This window comes from Dipodomys merriami, unplaced genomic scaffold, assembly GCF_024711535.1.
Source record: "Dipodomys merriami isolate MVZ:Mamm:240054 unplaced genomic scaffold, mDipMer1.0.p SCAF_14, whole genome shotgun sequence".
In the NCBI taxonomy this organism is placed as follows: Eukaryota; Metazoa; Chordata; class Mammalia; order Rodentia; family Heteromyidae; genus Dipodomys; species Dipodomys merriami.
In genome coordinates this window covers 32,051,828-32,074,624 of record NW_027202715.1, presented here as the reverse complement: position 1 = coordinate 32,074,624, position 22,797 = coordinate 32,051,828, and the positions used below count along the sequence as shown (strand labels likewise).

General features: G+C 39.6%; 1 protein-coding gene across 12 annotated transcripts in view; it reads left to right on the top strand.

Annotated features, from left to right (window-relative positions):
- The window catches only part of Sgms1 (sphingomyelin synthase 1), a 263,136-nt gene that overhangs the window by 111,599 nt on the left and 128,740 nt on the right, over positions 1–22,797 (top strand). The window lies entirely within an intron of this gene.

Here is a 22,797-nt window from a genome sequence, read left to right as displayed (position 1 = left end):
TTTGTGCAATGCTACTACTGCTTATTCAATTACATAAAATAAGATTACCTGAATAGATGAGGAAATACCTATCATCCATATGTATTTAGTTGTTAAATAGTAGGTCTTTGTGTAACTCGTAGTGGTATTCCAATAAGGATGAAATGATGGGACTTCCTTGCCATTCCTTTTTAAAAATTCTCTTTCTTGGATTGTACTGGAGTCTGAGCTCAGGGGTTGTTAAGCTTGCTAGGCAGGCACTCTATCACTTGAGCTACTCTGCTACTCTAGCCCTTTTTGTTTTAGTTATAATGCAGAAAGGGTCTCCCATTGCTGCCCTGGGTTTTCTGTATAACTGTGAGAGCAGGTGCATACCACCATGCCCAGCTTTTTATTGGCTGAGACGGGTCTTGAGAACTTTTTGGGCCGGCCTCAAATCACACTGAGATCCTTTCCATCTCTCTGCTAACTAGGATTACTGGTGTGAGCCGCTTCACCTGACTAATTCTTTCATTATTTACTGGGTTCTGAGAACCTGTGCTAAATGCTTTGTTTTTCTATAATTTAATTCTCCCAAGAACTTTTGTTTTCATTACTGGAAATTAAACTCAGGTGCTTTAACACTTAAGCCATACCCCCCCAAGCCTTTCTCCCAAGATCTTTTAAAATGTGGATATTTTAAGCTCCATTTCACAAGTGAAGAAACCAATTTATAGTAGATGCTTTACCTCAGAAGTGACTGTTAATATTTGAATACAGGTCTTGTTTCCAAAGCTTTTATTTATTTAAAAATAATCTCAAAGGCTTTATTAAAATCGTCTCTCAGAAGGTGAATGTTCATTAAGTATACTTTGAAACTCAGATCTTCTGACATTCTTATCAAACTGTGTAGATGGATTAAAGGATAACCCAATTAACTGATTTGACGTAAAGGATAACTCTTAAGATGGCTATTAGCAGGAAATCAAAAAATAACAAGTGTTGATGAGAATGTTGGAGAAACTGGAACTCTAGTATGCTTTTGGTGAGAATAGAAATAAATGGAATCATATCAAAACATTATGACAGTTCCTTAAAAATTTTAAAATACACTTACCATGTAACTCAACAATGTAGTGAGAAGTTTTGCATCAATGTTCATCAAAGAAATGGGTCTATAGTTCTCTTTCTTTGATTAGTCCCTGCCTGGTTTTGGGATGAGGGTTATGATGGCTTCATAGAATGAGTTCAGTAGTGAACTTTCTTTTTCAATTTCATTGAAGAGTTTGAGGAGTATTGGTGTGAGCTCTGCTTTGAAGGCCTTGTAGAATTCCACTGTAAATCCATCTGGTCCTGGGCTTTTCTTGGATGGGAGGTCTCTTATTGCTGTTTCAATTTCAATGCTTGACATTTTTTAAAAAGAGCTATGAAATGATTGGCTGTGAACTCTTCCCTCTGAAGGATAAAAGGGATTCTATTACTAATTCATGAATTCAGTCATTCTGCCACACTCACGCAGCCTGACTGGACAAACATAGGACATTTGGAAGTCACTGAGACCTGGGTTTTTCATTCTTCCCATTCTCAATTTGCTGGAAGTTTGCATACTTGTCATTCTATCCAGTTCAAGTTGAATGACTTCTCCTGGAAACAACTTCCCTGTAGTAGGATCTGCATAGTTTTACTCTGAGTGTTTTTAGTAGCAGTTCTCAGCCTAAGTGGAAAAGCAAGATTCAGAAATTACATGGAACCCATTTTCTGACGGGTAAACAGATGCAATTACAGTGAAACCTTTAACCAAAAGTCCTGCATGGCTGTTAAGTTTAAAATCTGAAATCAGAAACAGAACAAAATTATTGATGACTAAAAATGGGGCCAAATATTAAAGGCAGAACCCCTCTATAGAGAGAAACTCCAGGTCAAATGGCCGATAGTCTAAGCCTTTTTTTTATCTTTGCTAAAAAAGCAAAAGACCATCTCTTTCCTCACTCAAGTTTACCAACCTGGCAGCTTTGCAGTTTACCACAAACTTTGCTGAAGGCCACTGACAACCTTGAGGCTTATAACCAGCTGTACGGAGTTGCTGTATTAGTCAGGAGCTTATAATAAAAACCATTTCTGTAAGATAGACTACTTCTATCCAAGGATATGTTTTAACTTTTGTAATCCAAGGATATGTTTAGACTTTTGTAATCAAGTATCGATAATATCGATAGTATTGGTCATGCTGACCAAGTCAAGACTATGTTTTGCTTCTACTTCTGCAACTCAAGGCTATGTTTTGCTTCTGTAAATCTGCTTGCTTGCCTTGACAAGCCCCTCCTTCATGTGGATTTTCCTTTAAAAGACCCTCATGGGGAAAAGACCTCACTGTATCCCACTACTCAAATAGTGGGATGTAGTCTCTGCGTGGCTAATGAAGACTCCTTGCCCTGTTTAATTGAGTCACTGGCTTCAGATTTGGGATACTTCATTAAGCTCATTGTTAGGTGGTAGGTGGATAAATCATCTGCTCTGAACTTGTCAATGGAAAGATCTGGAATGCATTCATCCATTCAGTCTAGACTGTCCTGGAACTCCCAATCCTCCTGCCTCAGCCTCTTAAGTTCTGGGATTATAGGCATGTGCTGCCACACTCAGCTCAAGATCTGAACCTGGAATTGGATACCAACTTGCCATGGAGTCTCACTCATTCCATTCAGCTCTATGTAGGACAGTTCAACAAGATAGAACTGGGAAGCTGTGGTCTTACCCTTAAACTTACCATGTTGTTATGGGTCACATGGATTGCAATGCTTATGAAGATGGGTCTCTATGGTTCTTGTTATATAGTAGCCATTTATGTTGTGTGGGGTAGTAGCAGTGCAGAAGTGAGTGGGGCTCATGCTGTAGTACAGAGTAGTGCCATCTTTGACACCTTGCTGTTTGTAAGTATGAAAAGTTCAGCAAGGAGTATTGGGAGCATCTGACAAACATTCCCCTAATTTGGAGGAGCGAGCTATGAGGGAGCCAGAATTCCTCTAGTTAACAACCGCTCAAATGAGCCTTGGTGAGGTTTGCATTGTGGGCCATAGTCTAAACACATTGGGGAGTTCTTGTTCTCACTTTCAGTGGGGGCAAGAGGGTGGAGGTTAAGTTAGGATGAGTTTCCCTACGCACCACCCTCGGATGCCACTCCCATGCTATGAATGGATTCTGAGGCCTGTGAGTGCCAGGGAATTACTCTACCACTGAGCTTCATTCCTAGCCCCTGTTTCCTTTCTAAGGTTCACTTTTAGTAATGGATGGAATTGGAGAGGAACCTAGGGACAAAAGAGGAACGCTGTTGCATGTTCCTACGTAAAGAGATGCTAACAATACTAGTTGTCATGCATGGAGGGCTTCCTGGATGCCAGAAGCTTCACATGCTTGGTCTTCACAGCTGTTCTGAGAGCCGTAGGTGGGTGAGGTGCGGGTACCATTTTGTAGATGAGGATCACCAGGGTCAGGCAGGCTATGGAGGTGACATACATAGCTCATAGTGACTAGATCTGGGATGGTAGCCTCGCTCAGGTGCTAGTGGAAGGGTGGAATTTCTCCTTCTTGGGATATTTGATAGCTTGTGTCCATTATCAGCTAGGCAACCCTGGCTTGTGAGGAAACAGCCAGTCACGGTACCCCATTACTTTTGTGGGTGATATTTGGGACTAATGGAGAGGTGGCAGCATAGTGTATAATGTGACTATTTAAGCTGCGCATTGGTGTTTTCTGATGCAAATGGGTTCATCCAGTCTGCTAGGTGTTTGGCTGGGGAGAAATGACAGCTATGAGTCAGCAGAGTGCTTTGTGTGATATTTACTTTATGTAAGACTAGTCCTTAGCAATATAACCTGCTTGCTGACAAAGGCAGCAGGACACTTAGTGGCAAGACCCATTAAAGTATACAGAGATGGGCTTTTCACACTGTTTTGTAGAGCTGTTCCTGAAGGCTACCATTAAGTACATGTGTCACTTCCTCAGAGGGAAGGTGGCCAGGGAGCCAGCTGTGTTGGGTCTTCAATCCTGATGGGTCCTTTCTGCGCTTTCATACACTGGGCTTAGCATGGAAGGAAAACTGGCAAGTGGGAATTCTCCCTCCTTTCCTAAATTAGTGTTCATTTTTAAATGAAAACATTGAATACATACTAATGGCTTTGAGAAGTTCCCAAAGCAACATAGAAAGTGGGAAGCTGCCTTTCACTCCGCTTCTTCCTTGCCTTTGCCAGACAGTAGCATTTTCCTGATGAGTTTTTTCCATAGATGTGGATGCAGGCATACTGTGTGTGTGTAATATGCACATTATCCCAGTCTTTGCTCTTCTCTTTTTAAATTACTCTTGGAAATAAATCCGTATCAACCTAATCAAAATTTGAAATATAGCCAGGCACAAGTGGCTAACATTTGTATACCTAGCTACTCAGGAGACTGAGATCTGGAGGATTACAGTTCAAAGTCAGCCTGAGGAGAAATCATGAGTCTCCATCTCTAAAATAACCAGCAAAAAGCCAGGGGAGGTGCGGTTCAAGTGGTAGAATGTTAGTCAAACAAGCAAACAAGTAGGAGACCTGTGGTCAAATCCTAGTATCTGCAAAAATAAAAAATGCAATTAGAAATAAGTGCTATATATTTTAATAGCTGCATAGTGTCATTCTATGACATGACCTTAATTCATTTAACCTGCTCCCTATGTAGACCTTACAGCTTTTTTTTCCCCCCTGTCCATCCTGGGGCCTGAACTCTGTGCCTGGGCACTATCCCTCTGCTCTTCAGCTCAAGGCTAGCACTCTACCACTTGAGCCACAGAGCCACTTCTGACTTTTTCTGCTTATGTGGTGCTAAGGAATCGAACCCAGGGCCTGATGCATGCTAGGCAAACACTCTACCACTGAGCCACCTTCCCAGCCCAACCTTACAGGCTTTATAATAGTATTGAGATGGGTACTCTTACATCCATTTTTCCACATGCAAATACTGTGTGTATTGTTAGTTTTCACCATATTCCTAAAGTTCTACCTTTTCTTTTTTCTTTTTGCCAGTATTGGGACTTGAACTCAGAGCCTGGGTTCTGTCTCTTAGCTTTTGTGTCAGCATGCTCTGCCACTTGAGCCATACCTTCATATTTGACTTTTTGGTGGTTAATTGGAGATAAGAGTCTCATGGACTTTTCTGCTTGGTTTGGCTTTGAACTGCGATCCTCATATCTCAGATTCCTGAATAGCTAGTGTTGCAGGCCTGAGCCAGGTGCTCAGCTTAATGTGAGGTTGTTTGTAGAAGCTGATGCTAGATTTTGTTTGTGGTTTTTGGCTTTGATGTTTCAGCATTTAACCTGGAGTAAGGAACCTGGGCTTTGCCACTGCATCCTCTAGGCTATTAATTATGTTATGGACACACCTGAAAACCTTGAATGGCCTGTACTCCTGTAGGCAGTGCTTTTTGTATCTATTAATATGTCATCTTTTTATTTTTTTATATTGCCTTTCACGGGGCTGGGAAGGTAGATCAGTGGTAGAGTGCTTGCCTTGCATGCATGAGGCCCTGGGTTCAATTCCTTAGCACCACATAAGCAGAAAAAACAAAAACCGGAAGTGGTGCTATGGCTCAAGTGATAGGACGCTTGCCTGGAGCTGAAGAGCTGAGGGACAGCGCCCAGGCCCAGAGTTCAAGCCCCCACGACCAACAAAAATAAAAAATAAAAAAATTGTCTTTCAGATTTGTTTTGAAAGATCACTTGCTAAAATGTCAGTTTCATTAATGAGTAAACTCTGCTCCTTTTTACTAATTGTTCTTGTCAGAGGTGATCTGAGGAGGATGTGGTTATTCAAAAGTATGTATGTAGGCTTCATAGTGGGGTTTAAAGAGGCCTTTAGTGGAATGTATACTAATAATCAGGCTGTAAGAATATTATCAGCTAACCTGTCTTGAACATACTAGTCATAAATTGCTACAATTCTTTGGTATGAGGGGTTTTTTGGAGATGAGGAAATGAGAGATTCAATTAGCACCCAACGACACCCCCACCCCCCTGCACAATTGTTAGGTAGAAGAGTCATGACTAGCTCCAAAACCTATACCATGGTCTTCTTCTCTAGTCTGTATGTAGACTTGTCAGACTTTCTCTGTCTCTCTGTCTCTGTATCTGTCTCTATCTCTCTGTTTCTGTATCTGTCTCTGTCTCTCTGTCTCTGTATCTGTCTCTGTCTCTCTCTCTCTTTGTCTTTCTCTGTCTTTTTTTTTTTTAAGTGCCAGTACTGGGGATTGAACTCAGGGCCTTGTGTTTGTGTGTTTGTCCCTTAACTTTTTTGTTCAAGGCTGGTGCTCTATCATTTGAGCCATAGGTCCACTTCTGGCTTTTTGCTGGTTAATTAGGAATATGAGTCTCAGAGACTTTCTGCCCAGGCTGGCTTTAAAACACCATTCTTAGATCTCAGCTTCCTTAGTAGCTAGGGTTATAGATGTCAGCCACCCATTTACTTGGCTTCAGAAGATCTCTTTGAGGTCAATTATTTTATTTCTATTTTACCTTGAGGAATTTGAAACTCAGAATTAAATAGCCTAATCATATATCAGTAAGGTCACATAGTGAATGAGAAACCATGTCATCTACAACCCAGGTTCTTTACAGATGGGTGGTAAATTTAAGGAGGATCTTACTGTAGGCCTGTCCCTTACATGTCACCCCCACTGAAGTTCACTGTGGACCATAATGACTGTGCCATGTGTCAGTGTCACCTTATAGCTTTAGGGCCTTCTACTAAATGTCATATTTACTTTCTTAATTTCAAAACTTGTCTCATAACATTATATTACATTCCTCATATTAATTTTTAATAAACAGTAATGAAACTTCACTCTCATAATTTGGAATAGTTAGAATAATTAAAATAATTACATATGGAAGTCATTTAAATCTCGAATCACACATGAGAGAGCATCTTTCGCAACTTGATTTATAGGTTTGAAAACACATACACACATTCTCTCTCTCTCTCTCTCTCTCTCTCTCTCTATCTCTCTCTCTCTCTCTTTCTCCCCTCATTCACTGCAAGACCCAGAAAGAATAAAGCCTTTCTCAAAGTGAAGTTCACAAATTGGCAGCTGACTGGATTCAATTCATATCTCTGAATTCAAAGCTGGGACCATTTCCTTATACCTCAGGCAAATGTTGTTGAGCCATGTTTATTTCCTAATGAGTGATTTTTGACCTTTCCAAGGGAGTCATTTGGAAGGGTGATGTCATTGAGTTGAAACAGCACACCGTGGAACTTCAGAACAAGTTTGTGACTATTTTGGAAAGGTATTTCAAACATGGCATTTTTCTTAAGCAGCTTTTATAGCACTGATAAAACAGTTGACCTCCATGGAACTTGTCCTTTTTTTCTAGAAGATTTTGGGGAATCAAACTCTCTCAAAAAATAGATTTAAAGGCAGGTAGAATATAAACGAAGGTTATAGAGGAAATGATTTTGGGGGGTGAAGGAAAATTTTGATTGAGAGAATGCAGTAGTTGGAGAGCTTGTTAAGTGTCTGCTTTGCAGAAACATATTTGTGGATGAGTCAGTGTAGGGTTTACTCTTGATTACCTGCTGATAGTACCATATCCCTTGTGTATCTTCCATGAGAGATAATTTTAAAAAGATTACTTAGGCTGTTTTACACATGTAAGAAGGTGGTTAGAGTAAGTTCTTTACTTCACAATTTCTAACCTGTTAAAGCAGTAATTTTATATGTGTCAGTCTAATAAAATCACATATACTTAAATGTGAAATTCTTGAAGTGGGATGATTTGTTGTCTGCTTTTTTTTTTGGCAGTGGGGAGGCAGAGGGCAGTGAGGGGGAAGGGTGTCCTGGACTCAGGGAATCAGTGGTATTCCTGAGGTCTTAAGCTCAAGACTAGCGCTCTACCACTTGAGCTCCATTTCTGGCCTTTTTTTTGAGGGGGGTTGTGATTAATTGGAGATAAGAATCTCATGGAGCCGGGCGCTGGTGGCTCACGACTGTAATCCTAGCTACTCAGGAGGCTGAGATCTGAGGATCGTGGTTCAAAGTCAGCCCGGGCAGGAGAGACCGTGAGACTCTTATCTCCAATAAACCACCAGAAAACCGGAAGTGCCGCTGTAGCTCAAGTGGTAGAGCGCTCGCCTTGAGCTGAAGAGCTGAGGGACAGCGCCCAGGCCCAGAGTTCAAGTCCCATGACCGACCAAAAAAAAAAAAAAAGAAGAATCTCATGGACTTTCTTGCCTGAGGTTGGCTTTGAACTTCAATCCTCAGAACTCAGCTTCCTGAGTAGTTAGGATTACAAGCTTGAGCCACCTAGCTCCCAGCTTGTCTGATAAATTTTATCTGATAAATTCTCAGTGGTATTGAACTACTCTTTTGTACGGTAATTAATAGTCCCCTTAGTTTGTGGAATAAATGTAAATAGTAAAAATCAAGGTAAATTAATAAATTAAACTAGCAATGGAAGCAACAGCAAAAAAAAAAAAAAAAAAGGAAAGAAAGAAAAGGTAACAACTGCTATGAACTGGTCTAGAGGTGGTGTTTTGGTTAGTGGACCCTCTCTGCCTAGCATTTATTCTCATGGTGTGCCTATCTAATATAAAATGTTTTTTCTGGAATAGATTTAATGAAAAGCTAGATTTATTTTGCATGTAACTAACATCATCAAATGATTATATCTTTTTGAATAGTATCTTTAATCTTCAACCAGTGAAAGTTGCTGGGATTGGAAATTTGGGTCTTAATTAATCATTAAGGCACAGAGGTAGGAAATGTGTTCTGGTGAGTGATGAGAGAGAATTTACAGGTATTAGTGTAAACTAGCTCCAGGTGCCCTTATGCAGATTGTGAGGTATTGAAGGATTTGGATTTCTTACTGACCATGGGCCAGAAATGTGCATTGCAGTTGTTGACATGTACTTTTCATTAGTGACCCAAATCTTTTTTTAATAGATATTTTTTATTGTAAAGATACTGTACAGAGGGGTTATAGTTACATGAACATTTCCTATCGAGCATTGTTACCCCCTCCTTTGTTTTTTCCCTATCATCCCTTTCTTCCCCACCTTCCCAATTCCTCCCCCCCCCAAAGTTATAAAGTTTGTTTTCAACATAGTGTCTTGTACATCTCATTGTTACAATGGGTCATCCTGCATCCTTATTTCAGAATTTTGTTATTACCCTTCCCCTCCCAAAATTAGAAAAATGTATATACAAGATGCAGGACACCAGAACCAAATACAGTGACAACAGGGCTTATACCATGGGGGAAGAACATACAAAGAAACAAAAAAAAAATCACATAGTACATTATAAATACATTAAAAAGAACAGCAAGAAAAATAAAATCTCTTGTGTCCCTATCTTGGGGTTCCTTTTGCTTAGCATCAGTTTATATGGTCATAAATACATGGCTTTTGACCTCTTCTGCTTATCCTAGACATATACTAGTTATTGCAGATAAGGGAAACCATGGGACCTATGTTTCTTTGGGTCTGGCTTATTTCACTTAATATAATTCTTTCCAAGTCTTTCCATTTCCTAACAAACGGGACAATGTCATTCTTTCTGATGGAAGCATAGAATTCTATTATACATGCCACATTGTCTTGATCCATTCATCTACTGAGGGGCATCTGGGTTGGTTCCATATCTTAGCTGTGGTAAATAATGCCGCAATAAACATGGTTGTATTGGTAGCTTTAGTACAGCTTTGTGATTATTTGGGTAAATGCCCGAAAGTGGGATTGCTGGGTCATAGGGGAGCTCTATGTGGAGTCTTTTGAGGAGCCTCTATACTGCTTTCCAAAGTGGTTGAACAAGTGTACATTCCCACCAACAATGCAGTAGGGTTCCCTTTGGCTACATCTCCTTCAGCATCTGTTGTTATTAGTTTTCTTGATTATAGCCATTCTAACTGGGGTGAAGTAGAATCTCAGTGTTGTTTTGATTTGCATTTCTTTTATGGCTAGAGAAGTTGAGCATTTCATCATGTGTGACTCAAATCTTAAAAATTGGTTTGAAATGATTAAAATTGAGATGATGGGAAAATTCTCCTCCTCTCCACTTCCTTCCCCCACCCCCCCACCAACTCCTCACACTTGGAAACTTTTTGGTTGAATTATTAACCTTCTAATTAATTGTTGAGCACCTACACTCAGTGGAGAACAGTTTTATATCTCCATTACCTTCTGGAAGGAGCCTATTGATTGAAAAGTCTGATTTTAGAGAATTGCTTAAGTAAAATCAACAGAATTGAGCATCTCCAGTTGCTCTTTATATGGATTAATGTACCTATCTCTACCCACACTGTAGCATAACATTACAATCAATTCATATATTTTATGCTCATAAATGTAGTGTACTACAATAATTGACCCATACATTTCTTGTAGTGCTAGATAGAATCCAGGGGTGTCACTAGGCTACACTAGAGTTCTTGTTTTAATGTTGGGAAAAGTGCCAAAAATATTCAGTATATACATAATGTTACTTATTATAGAAGACATATGTCTTACATGATAGAAATGAGAAACTGTCCAGGGTATACTTGTAAAATTGTGTGTGCATTTGCTCTTCATTTGATAAAACACCACTATGATTCCCCAAATTTTACAATGAACCTGAGTAACTCCTACAAGAAAACAAGAACAAAAACAAAACCTACAACAATCCTAAAACCCCCAACTCTGCAGAGAGCAGTGAACCAGCCATCTCTCAGAAAAGGAAATAAGGGCTTAACAGAAATGGAGAACATTTAATTATTTAATTGCCTAGAAATCTGTTGTGACATGGAAAGATGAAACAACATATATAGTTGTATGGCTTAAGCACGAATGAAATTTTAAAATAAGAATCAAAGATATAAAAATTAAATAGCAAAAATAGATAAAAGTATGCAAGCAAGTGCACAGAAATTACACAGGAAGTAATCGCATCTGCTTAGCACCATATACCAGGCATGGTTCTTGGAGCTTAGATTCACATCTCAGTCAAAAATCATCTTCTGATATTGTACAGAAAATATGCAGGGTCCAAGGTTGAGGTCTAAGGTTATTTTTAATTTTTCTTGCCTTTGACTTCCTTCGTTTTTCTTCAGAGAACTTTCCTTTTATGAACAGAGGAGAAGAAAAAAAGATATTTCAAAAGTTTTATTTGATGAGAAAACAAAAAGCTCAGTCAAGAATGTTACTTTGAGAGTTATGTCATCAATATTGTGTTATATAACCAGGCAATATGAGGATTTTTGTTCTAATTTTGTTTTCCAAGGGGACCTAGTGCTTTGTAGCTCATAATTGTTACTGCTTTAACCACCAAATGCATGATATCACAGCAATAAGGGAGCAGGGGTAAATTATTCTTGGCAATATCTCTTAGTGGTAGGGCACTTGCCTAGTAAGCACAAGACCTTGAGCATTTCTTCATGCCCTCAGATTCTACTTTCTCCTTGCTAGTGAGGAACTTTTTTTCTTTTTTTTTTTTGTCTTGCTATGTACTACTGGAGGCTGACCTCAAACTCATGACCGTTCTAATTGAACTTCAGTGCTGGGGTTCAGGTGTGTGTGTACCCACACACCCTGCTTCAAAGAAGGGATTTCACTGGAATGTGACAGATAGCTAGAGACTGGGTGTATGGGGAGGGATTAGAGAGTTTGAAAGGAAAAAATGGAAATTGAAGAGGAAGAGGAAGTGACCTCAATGATCAAGATAGTTCAGAACAGGAGTAACAGGAAACCTTTACTTTCCCACACTGGGCAGTTTTATATTCACAAAGCACGAAACTGTATCTGACTGAATAGATTTTGTGGCTTTGAAAAACTGTATTCAAGAGCAAGCATAGTGGCGCATACTAAGGTTGAGGCAGGAGGTGAGCTAGTTCAAGGGTAGCCTACAAGTGAGAAGGCAAGTGTCCGTCTTTCTATTTTTCTCACACAAACATACAACATATTTAACAAAACATATTTAATACACTTTTTGGGGAGATAGAGAATGGGAGGATCACAGTTTGAGGCTAGCCTGAGGACAAAGTTAGCAAGACCCTATCTCAACCAATAAACTGGGCATTGTGGCATACATCTGTGATCCTAGCCAAATGGAACGCATAAGTAGAGGAGAATCATGCAAAGGCTGACCAGGGTGAAAGCACAATACTTCATCTGAGAAATAACTAAAGTAAAAAGGGCCGGAGGTATTCTTTACATGGTAGAGTATCAGCCTCAGAAGCCCTGAATTTAAATTCTTGTACTCTTTGTTTCTTAGTTTCTTTAAGAAAGGAGGATATTGTGCATAACTCTGTGTGTATATAAAGTGTATGTATGTGTGTATATATATGGATAGGTGTGTGTATATATATGTTTGTAAATTTCATATGCTGGTACTTAAATTCAGGATCTCAAACTCTTGCTTTGTTTTTTTGCTCAGGACTGGTGCTCTATCACTTGAGCCATGTCCCCATTTCTGGCATTTTGCTGAATCTCATGGACTTTCTTGCTGGGCTAGCTTCAAACCACTTCATGCACTCTGATTTTTGATAGGTGTTTTTGTTTGCAAAAACTAGGCAAGTTGCTGGGCGCTGGTAGCTCGTGCCTGTAATCCTAGCTAATCAGGAAGCTGAGATCTAAGGATCATGTTTCAAAGCCAGCCTGGGGAAGGAAAAACTATGGAACTCTTATCTCCAGTAAACCACCAGAAAACCAGAAGTGGTGCTGTGGCTCAAGTGGTACAGTGCTAGCCTTGAGGTGAAGACTGAGGGACAGCACATAGGCCCAGAGTTAAAGCCCCATGACTGACAAAGAAACCAAAAAACAAACAAAGCAAAACAAAACAAAACAAAAACTAGGCAAGTTTTCTGGCAGACAGGCTATAGGCTGCATGCCCCACTTCCCTTTTTATCCAGGCACCTGACAACTTTGACTATTGATTTGGATTCTTTGGCAAAAAATCTTGTCACTGACTTGGGGCTTGAACTCAGGGCATGGACGCTGTCCCTGGGCTTTTGTGCTCAAGGCTAGCCCTCTACCAGTTAAGCCACAGCTCCATTTCTGACTTCTTGTTTAATTGGTGAGAAGAGTCACATGGACTTTCCTGTTCAATCTGGCTTCAAACCTCTATCTTCATATCTCAGCCTTCTGAGTAGCTGGGGATTACAGGCATGACCTACTAGCACTAGGATGGAGCTTATCTCAAGTCAGAGACTCCTGAACAGTTTCTAAATGACTCTCTTTGGGTCAAGAGTTCTTTGGCTTTAGTTAGCTATGGCTGTGTGCACAGTTATGTCAGGTGGTTACAGAAATGACACTGAAAGGCACCTGAACCTGAGTAGCAGAATAACTGAGAAAGAGGAACTCTTTCTACTGTCAGATTACTTTAAAACATTTTTGTTGCCAGGCTGTGATGGTTCATGCCTATAATCGTAGGTATTCAGGAGGTGAAAACTGGGAGACTGTAATTTAAAAGAAGCCTGGGCATAAAAGTCTCTGAGACCCCATTCCATTTCTAGTTAATTAACAAAAACTGTGGCTGGAAGCATGGTTCAAGTCTCATAATTAGAGCTCTAATCCTGAACAAGAAAGCCTACAGAAACTGTGAGGACCTACATTTAAGCCTTAGCAAAAACCACCACCACCAGAACAACTGTTAATCTGCCTTGTAAATGAATTTTACCTCTCCTGTACTTTCTCTTTCTCTTTCTTTCTTTCTTTCTTTCTTTCTTTCTTTCTTTCTTTCTTTCTTTCTTTCTTTCTTTCTTTCTTTCTTTCTTTCTTTCTTTCTCTTTTTCTCTCTCTCCCCTCCCTCCCTTCCTCCTTTCCCTCTTTTTTCTTTCCCTCCCTCCCTCCCTCCCCCTTCCCCCTCCTTCCTTCCTTTCTTTCTTTCTTTCTTTCTTTCTTTCTTTCTTTCTTTCTTTCTTTCTTTCTTTCTTTCCTTCCTTCCTTCCTTCCTTCCTTCCTTCCTTCCTTCCTTCCTTCTTTCTTTCTTTCTTTCTTTCTTTCCTTCCTTCCTTCCTTCCTTCCTTCCTTCCTTCCTTCCTTCCTTCCAGTTGTGGAGCTTGAACTCAGGGCCTGGGCACTGTTCCTTGCTCCTTTTTGCTCAAGACTAGCGCTCTACCACTTTCTATGCAGGTGGTACTGAGGAATCGAACCCAGGGCTTCATACAAGCTAGGCAACCACTCTACCACTAAGCCACATTCCCAGCCTCTCCTCTTCTCTCCCCTCCCCGCCCCCCCCCCCCCCCCGCTAAATTGTAAAGTTCGTTTTTCGACATAACGTCTTGTACATCTCATTGTTGCAATGGGTCAACCTGTATCCCTTTCCCTCCCCAAATTATACAAACATCAAATACAGTGAAAACAGGGGGTTATGCCTTGGGGAAGGGACATACAAAGCAACAAAAAAAATCGCGTGGTACCTTATAAATACGTTAGAAGCAATAGCAAGAAAGAAAAAATCACTTGTGTCCTTAACTTGGGGTTCATTTCACTTAACATCATCTTATCTGACCTTTTCTGCTTGACTCAGACATACACTAGTTATTGCAAATAAGGGAAACCATGGGACCTATGTTTCTATGGGCCTGGCTTACTTTATTTAATATAATTTTTTCCAAGTCTTTCCATTTCCTAACAAATGGGGCAATGTCATTCTTTCTGATGGAGGCATAGCATTCCATTGTGTATATAAACCACATTTTCTTGATCCATTCATCTACTGAGGGGCATCTGGCTTGGTTCCATATCTTAGCTATTCAATTTTACCACTTTTAGAAATACAAAAAACAAGATTGTGTCTTATAAAGCTAATTTTGATGATTCATGCTGAATTTTCTTTTGAAGATAGAATGTTACTTCAAAGTATTTTGAATTAGAAAGTTCTCATTTATGAGTTGCCTTAATTTCTGGTTAATACCTAATCTTTTCCATATCGAAACTAATTGAGTTGCAAAAGCAGGGCCCCCTAGATTAGTTTTTAGATAGCTGTTAAGTGGATGGAATGTTTACAGCGTTAGGATATGGCATCTATGCTGTGAGACTTCCCTGACTAGTCGTGTTGATAATGACACCTACTGCAGGCAGAGGATGCTTAGACTATAGTAGAGTAGACATAACTTTGAGGACTTTCTCTTTTTGAAGGCTTAACAGTTTTTAATCTTACTTTGGTGAAAAGAAGTGGTAGTAGAAGGAGACTACAAAATGGAAAGCACATTGTATTCAATGAAATGTAATATTATCAGTCCAAATTTATTGAATACACATGTGATATTTTGAGAAAAACATAGATCAAAAAACGATCATGTAAATGGTTCTCTCGTCATCATGAATTATTTCCATTGCTCTTCAGGGACTGCAGGAGCAAGCAGTTAGCAGTGAAATACATTTCTTGTTCAGTGTTGACAGTATTGACTAAATGTGGCTAAGGTATGTTGGTGCATGCTTGTAATCTCCATCCTTGGGAGGAGCAAAAGGAGGATTGAAAGTTAGAGGGTAGTCTGGGTTGCATAGGGAAGTCCAGCCACAAAACAAACAACAGTAAAGATAAATGAAAAAAAGTAAAGATAGGTCTTACTGGCGAACTGAGAAGCTTGATTTTGATATATAGATAAATACAGAAGCTTTTACCATGTGCTTAGTAGTGTCTATCATTGTAAACTCAGATGTGTAGCTCTGACCTACTCAAAACTGTGATTCAATAACACAAGGAAGATTCCTTTGGCACGTCTATGGGTAAGGATTTAACAGCCAATACTTCCTGTTAAATGGGTGGTGGGGGCATTGTGGATGTGGTCCTGAATGACAAAACGTGTGATGCTGGAAGTTCACACCAGTACTCCTTCAACTCTTCAATGAAATTGAAAGAGAAAGTTCACTACCAAATTCATTCTATGAAGACATAATAACCCTCATCCCAAAACCAGGCAGGGACTCATCAAAGAAAGAGAACTATAGACCCAATTCTTTGATGAACATCGATACAAAACTTCTCCACAAAATTTTGGCCAATCGACTTCAACAATTCATCCAAAAAAATCATATACCACGATCAAACAGGATTCATTTCAGGGATGCAAAGCTGGTTCAATATACACAAATCAATTAATATAATTCATCACATCAACAAGAGCAAGGACAAGAACCACATGGTTATCTCAATAGATGCAGAAAAAGCATTTGACAAGATCCAACACCCCTTTATGATGAAGGTTCTGGAAAAATTAGGAATCTATGGAACATTCCTCAATACAATAAAAACTGTATATGACAAACCTACAGCCAGCATTATACTCAATGGTGAAAAACTAAAGCCATTTCCTCTAAACTCAGGAACAAGACAAGGATGCCCACTTTCTCCACTGCTCTTCAATCTAGAATTAGAATGCCTAGCTACAGCAATAAGACAAGAAGCAAACATAAAGGGGATCCAAATAGGGAAAGAAGAAGTAAAACTCTCCCTCTTTGCAGATGACATGATCTTGTATTTTAAGAATCCCATGGACTCCACTTGTAAATTACTCAAGCTGATTGAAAACTTTGGCAAAGTACCAGGGTACAAAATTAACCCTCAAAAATCAATGACTTTTCTGTATGCCAACAATGAGAAAAGTGGCTGAGATTAGAAAAGCAACTCCATTCGTAATAGTCCCACAAAAAATAAAATACCTAGAAATTAACTTAACCAAAGAAGTGAAGGACCACTATGGTGAAAACTTTAAAAACCTGAAAAAGGAAATAAAAACAGAACTTAGAAAGTGGCAAAAAACTCCTATGCTCCTGGATTGGAAAGATCAACATCGTGAAAATGGCAATAATTTCCAAGGCTATCTACAAATTCAATGTGATACCTATAAATATTCCAACTGCATTCTTCAAGGAAATAGAAGAGGCAATCCAAAAATTCATATGGAACAATAAAAGACCCCGAATAGCAAAAACAATCCTTAACAGAAAGAACAGTGCTGGAGGAATATCAATACCAAATTTCAAACTCTACTACAAAGCCATAGTAATCAAAACAGCTTGGTACTGGCACAAGAACAGACCTCAGGACCAATGGAATAGAATTGAAAACCCAGAAATGAACCTACAGACCTATAGCCATCTAATCCTCGATAAGAGAGCTAAAAAAATAGAATAGAAGAAAGACAGCCTCTTCAGTAAATGGTGCTGGCAAAATTGGTTAACTACTTGTAGAAAACTAAAGCTAGATCCTTATATATCACCCTGTACCAGAATCAACTCCAAATGGATCAAAGACCTCGGAGTCAAAGCAGACACCCTGAAAACATTACAGGATGGAATAGGAGAAACCCTAGGTCTCCTTGGTACAGGCTGAAATTTTCTTAATTGAGATTTAGAAACACAACAAATCAAAGAAAGGTTGGACAAATGGGATTGCATGAAATTGCAGAGCTTCTGCATGGCAAAGGACATAGCTAGCAAGATCAATAGAAAGCCCACGGATTGGGAGAAGATCTTCACTAGCCATACAACGGACAAGGGTCTCAGATCTAAAATATACCTGGAACTCAAAAAATTAAATCCCCCAACAACAAATCCTCCAAGAAACAACTGCCCAATAAATAAGTGGGCTAAAGACTTAAAGAGAAACTTCTCTGAAGAGGAAAGAAGGATGGCCAATAGACACATGAAGAAATGCGCAACCTCTCTAGCCATAAAAGAAATTCAAATCAAAACAACATTGAGATACCACCTCATCCCAGTTAGAATGGCTATAATCAAGAACTATAATAACAACAGATGTTGGAGGGGATGTGGACAGAAGGGAACCCTACTGCATTGTTGGTGGGAATGTACACTTGTTCAACCACTTTGGAAAGTAGTATGGAAGTTCCTCAAAAGACTCAACGTAGAGCTCCCCTATGATCCAGCAATCCCACTTTTCGGCATTTACCCGAATGATCACAAACAAGACCACACTAAAGTTACCAGCACAGCTATATTTATTGCAGCATTATTTACCATAGCTAAGATATGGAACCAACCCAGATGTTCCTCAGTAGATGAATGGATCAAGAAAATGTGGTATATATACACAATGGAATTCTATGCCTCCATCAGAAAGAATGACATTGTCCTGTTTGTTAGGAAATGGAAAGACTTGGAAAAAATTATATTAAGTAAAGTAAGCCAGGCCCATAGAAACCATGGTTTCCCTTATTTGCAATAACTAGTATATGTCTGAGACAAGCAGAAAAGGTCAGATAAGTTGATGTTAGGTGAAATGAACCCCAGGATAAGTATTCAAATGCTTTTTTTTCTTTCTTGCGATTGTTTCTAACATATTTATAAGATGATTTCTTTGTTGCTTTGTATATCCCTCCCCCACGGTATAACCCTGTCTTTTACTGTATTTGATGTTGGTATAATTTGTGGAGGGGAAGGGAAAAAACAAATTGTTTAAATAGGATACAGGTGGACCCATTGCAACAATGTGATGTACAAATCATTATGTCGAAAAATGCACTTTACAACCTTGGGTTGGGGGGAGGATTGGGTGGGGTGGGTATGGGAAGGGAAGGGAAGGGGAAAACAAAGGAGGAGGCAACAATGTTTGATAAGAAATGTACTGGTTATCTTGCCCATGTAATTGTAACTCCTCTGTACAGTATTTTCACAATAAATAAACAAACAAACCTGTGATGCTGGAAAATTATTTCTTGAATTTGTGAATTTCTGAGCAAAAAGTTCTAGGAACTTCAGACGCTGGCAGACAGCCTATAAACGATAAAATTGGGATTGAGATTTGTTTTTGCAAAGGGAACATACTTGAAGATTTCATATGAATTTACAAAACCTTTTTGAAGATTGGGCTCTTTGACCCATATTTCTTACATAGCTCCCTCAGAAGGGCCTCTCTCTTCGTCTCTTAGCCAGTGTCTTTGATTCAAGGTGATATGTAAGTGTCTAGGCATTATGTCTGACCCCAACGAGGAAGTAGGTATGTTGTTTATGTTGCTGTTTACCCTAGTGATGTCATTTCTATGCTACACAGAAATGTAAACCCTGGTTTGTGCTGATTGTAGTTTCTTAAGGGAAGCTGCCTGTTTGTCTCTATGTATCTCCACCTGGACACCCAGTTAGATGGTGAGATACAGTTTGTGCTCATTCCTCAGAGCTAGGCCATGCTTGGTAGGATGATGGGAGGTCACACTTAAAACTGGATTCATTTCTAGGCCTTGACTGGTTTTGGTTTGTTCCTATGAATTTTTCTGACCATTTCCTCAAACACAGTTGGCTTTTGCTTTATATCAACTGTTACAGTAACTACTTCAGTAAATGTGGCGTGTGTTTCTCTGGAATTTCTTTCCCTCACATCTTCTTCAGTTACCACATTTTAGTTAACTAATGTCGTTAACTGTCTTCTCCAACTGGGGAACCTGTCCCCCTAAAGATGAAAAGCCAATTTTAGAGGCAAGTTGAGAAACTGCTAAAGTCCCAGTACAGTCGGTACATTAGCTTTAATGTTTGTGTTTTTGTTGTTTTTCTTTATACTGTATCCTAGTCTCTCAGAGTAAGGAACTGATTTACCTAAGAGAATACTCACTAGCTATCACTCCTGGCAGCTATGATGAAGGGCTGGAAGAATATTCCTTTCATGTTTTTCTTTTTGAGATTAGAAAAAGAGTTTGGCAAGGCAATCAGGGCAAAGACCCCTTTCATAGAGATTCTGGATCCCTTACCAAGGCCTTGGGCAGTTCCTGGTATCAGATTACCATAGTCTTAAGCAGTTGTGAATGCGGGCCCTTGGGCAACATAGCATGGCTTATTACCCCTGGAAGACTTGCATTCGAATAGGGGGACCCAGAGGTATAGTCCAAATAGCATCTGGTCTTAAGGGCTGTATGACATATGGAGATCTTCATGTGGGCTGCATGCCTCTAATTGGATCTGGAGCCTGCTATGACTCACAGGTTGTCCAATGATCTTGAGAGCTGTATAGCTCTCTCCTAGAGCCACCTTTTTACCCCTGCTACTACCCAGGTAGTGCCCTTTCTTGGAAACCCTCGTGTCTAGCTGGAGCCCTGCTTACCTTTTTCTTATGCAAATCTTTGTTGTCTTAGTTCTCCCTCTGTGGACTCATTTTCTGAAACTAACAAGACAAAGGAGTCAATCTAGATGCTGAAATTTTCCAGTAGCAATCTTTTGTGGAGAAAGTAAGAATACAATGAAGTAATGGGCAAATCAGAGCATTCGGGAGAGTAATAGAGAGTTGTTTTCCCTCATGAAGAGCTAGACAGCTGTCTGCAGGAGGCCTGGTAGGTGACAAGATCAGTAGGTAGGAGGGACTTCCATTCCCCAAAGCTAGGACTTTACATGGGCCTTTTTGGTATCTTCTGAGAGATAACAGAAGTTTTGGAGATTTTTTTACCCAGCAGAAGAATGGAAGGGAGGATTCAGTTCAACTGGCTGATTGAGAGTTAGACATTAAAAGAAGAAAACACAAATACTGTACTTTGGATTTTGTATTTTCCTTAAACCAAACTCTTCTTTGCATGAATGTGCCATTTGTGAATAAGAATAAGAAAGTTTTCAGTGTTTTTAAAAAATATTCCAATGAAGTATAATTTTAATGGGGAAAATACAATTAAAATTGATCTTATGCTCTTGTTTGTCTATATTATTCATGTTTGATTGCACCCTATTTTCCCCTGAGAAGAAATAACTGAAGTATAATACTAGAGTTGAGGCAGAACTGTCATAAATGAAGCTTGCCTGCTGCTGTTTACATGTCACATGTCTCCGGAGTGGCAGTGGATTTCAGCACTACCTCTCAGTGCTGTTCTGGACAATCAGTCAATCAAATTGACCTTAAGATGGAACCTTGCCCTGCTCTTCATCTGTTCATCTTTGAAGGGGTGGGCTATGGATACTTTACTGAATGCTGTGAATTTAATCTCTTCCTTCCTCTGCCCTGGTTCTTTTACCTTCTTTTACTCCAGTGTGCTTTTCTGGAGAGTGAGATACCTGTAGAAAACACACGGGAGTCTGAGTGTTGCTATGCTGGATTTTTAGGAATGGAGGGTACCTTTTTCTACATGCAGCCCGTCCCCACAACATTTTGTCATTGGGTTCATGTCTCCCAGGTCTTAAACTCAAGGTCTTATTCTCTCACTTAGCTTTTTCCTCTCATGGCTGGTGCTGTACCACTTGAGACACACTCCTAGTCCAGCTTTTTCCCAGTTAATTGGATAGTCTCATAGACTTTTGTGCCCAGGCTGACTTTGAACCTTGATTCTCAGAGCTTAGCTTCTTGAATAGCTAGGATTACATGTGTGAGCCACTGGTGCCTTGGCTGCCTCACCTTTTGTTCAGTCTGAATGAAAGGTTTACTGTCACAGCTTATGAGTACAACTTAGGAAATCTTTTTCCTAGACATTCTACTGTGCATGGTATGCACAGTTAGCTTACTTATTCATTAGTCCCAGAAAGAACATGTATCTTGATGGAAGTTGTCTACTTCGAAAGCTGCAGCTTTTCCTGTGCTAAGATGCCATTTAGGGAAGATCACCAGAGTGTTCTAGCTGCCTTTGCACTTATCTGTAGAGTCCAGCCAGGCCTATATTTGCTTCCTGTCCTCAAGCCACTTCATCCCTGTCACAGAGGGAAGGAATGTTGTTAATACCCTTTACTCCAGGTAGAAGTTGAAGCAATTCAAGCTAGAAAATAGTGAGTGTATCACTGATGATTTGAAATTGAGAAGGAGATTTGGGTATATTCATGATCAAGTCACATTCAGCACTATACTCTGAGGGTGTTCAGTAGACTTGATTTGGAACCCTTTGCCACTTTCCCAGGTATAACTTTAGACCAGTGTTTGACCTTGGACAAGTATAATCTCTAAGCTCAGTCTCTGTATCTGATTAAGTTGGAGTTTCTAACCTACCTCTTACCAGTGTGTTGTAGGGTTCAGTGCAAAGGAATTTTATGGTCTACAAGCAGTTATTGTCATTGAGACTTAATTTATTTACCAGTGAAGTTACAGGAAGATCTTTTTAGTTACATATTGTCTTTACAAGTAGATATGGTCAAGTGGCAAACTGGAATCTTCATTGTTTGAACTGTGTTCCCATTTTGAACCTCCAACTTTTTGAAAGTACTTATGATAGAAATGAAATATTCATGAAAGTTTGACATGTGGCTGGAAGGTGGCATTTCTTGGGCTCCTCAATAGCTGATGTTAATTTGCCTGTCTGTGCCTGTAACTGTTTCAGAGGGACACTATGTTCTACAGAGGTAGGACATGTAGTGTGATAGAATTAATTAACATGTCAGAACATTAAGTCCTGGAAAACATAAGGGATTCTTTTTTAAAAAATTCTCCTTTGAGTAGTGGGCCTGGTTTATAAATTAGAGTCACTCGATTATTTTGGCCCAGAATTGTAGATCCCAAATAATGGGACACTTTCCCTTTAACTGACTCATGGGCAGGGACAGCGTAACATGTTTGGTACCCAATCACTTGGCATTGTTTCTGTGAGCTTTTCTTTTTTATTTATAAATATCTTGGCTTCATCTACTACCTTCAGACACCCTGTTGCTGCTTTGAGTCTACTATTACCATCAGCTCTGGAGAGCAAAGCAGCCTTCATACAGGAGTTGGAAGATCAAGTGACTTACTGCATTAATGACTTAGTCTCAGTTTCTATCACATACAAATTAAGTTATTATCTTTGTGTTTTTGTACAAAAAGGAAGCCAAACTCTCTCTAGCATTCTTTATTCTGGTTTTTCTGCCTTCCTCCATTTTAGGCTTAGCAGTGTTTGCTTCCTGGATTATAGGAAGGCCCTTGGCTTTCTACCATAAATAACTTCTC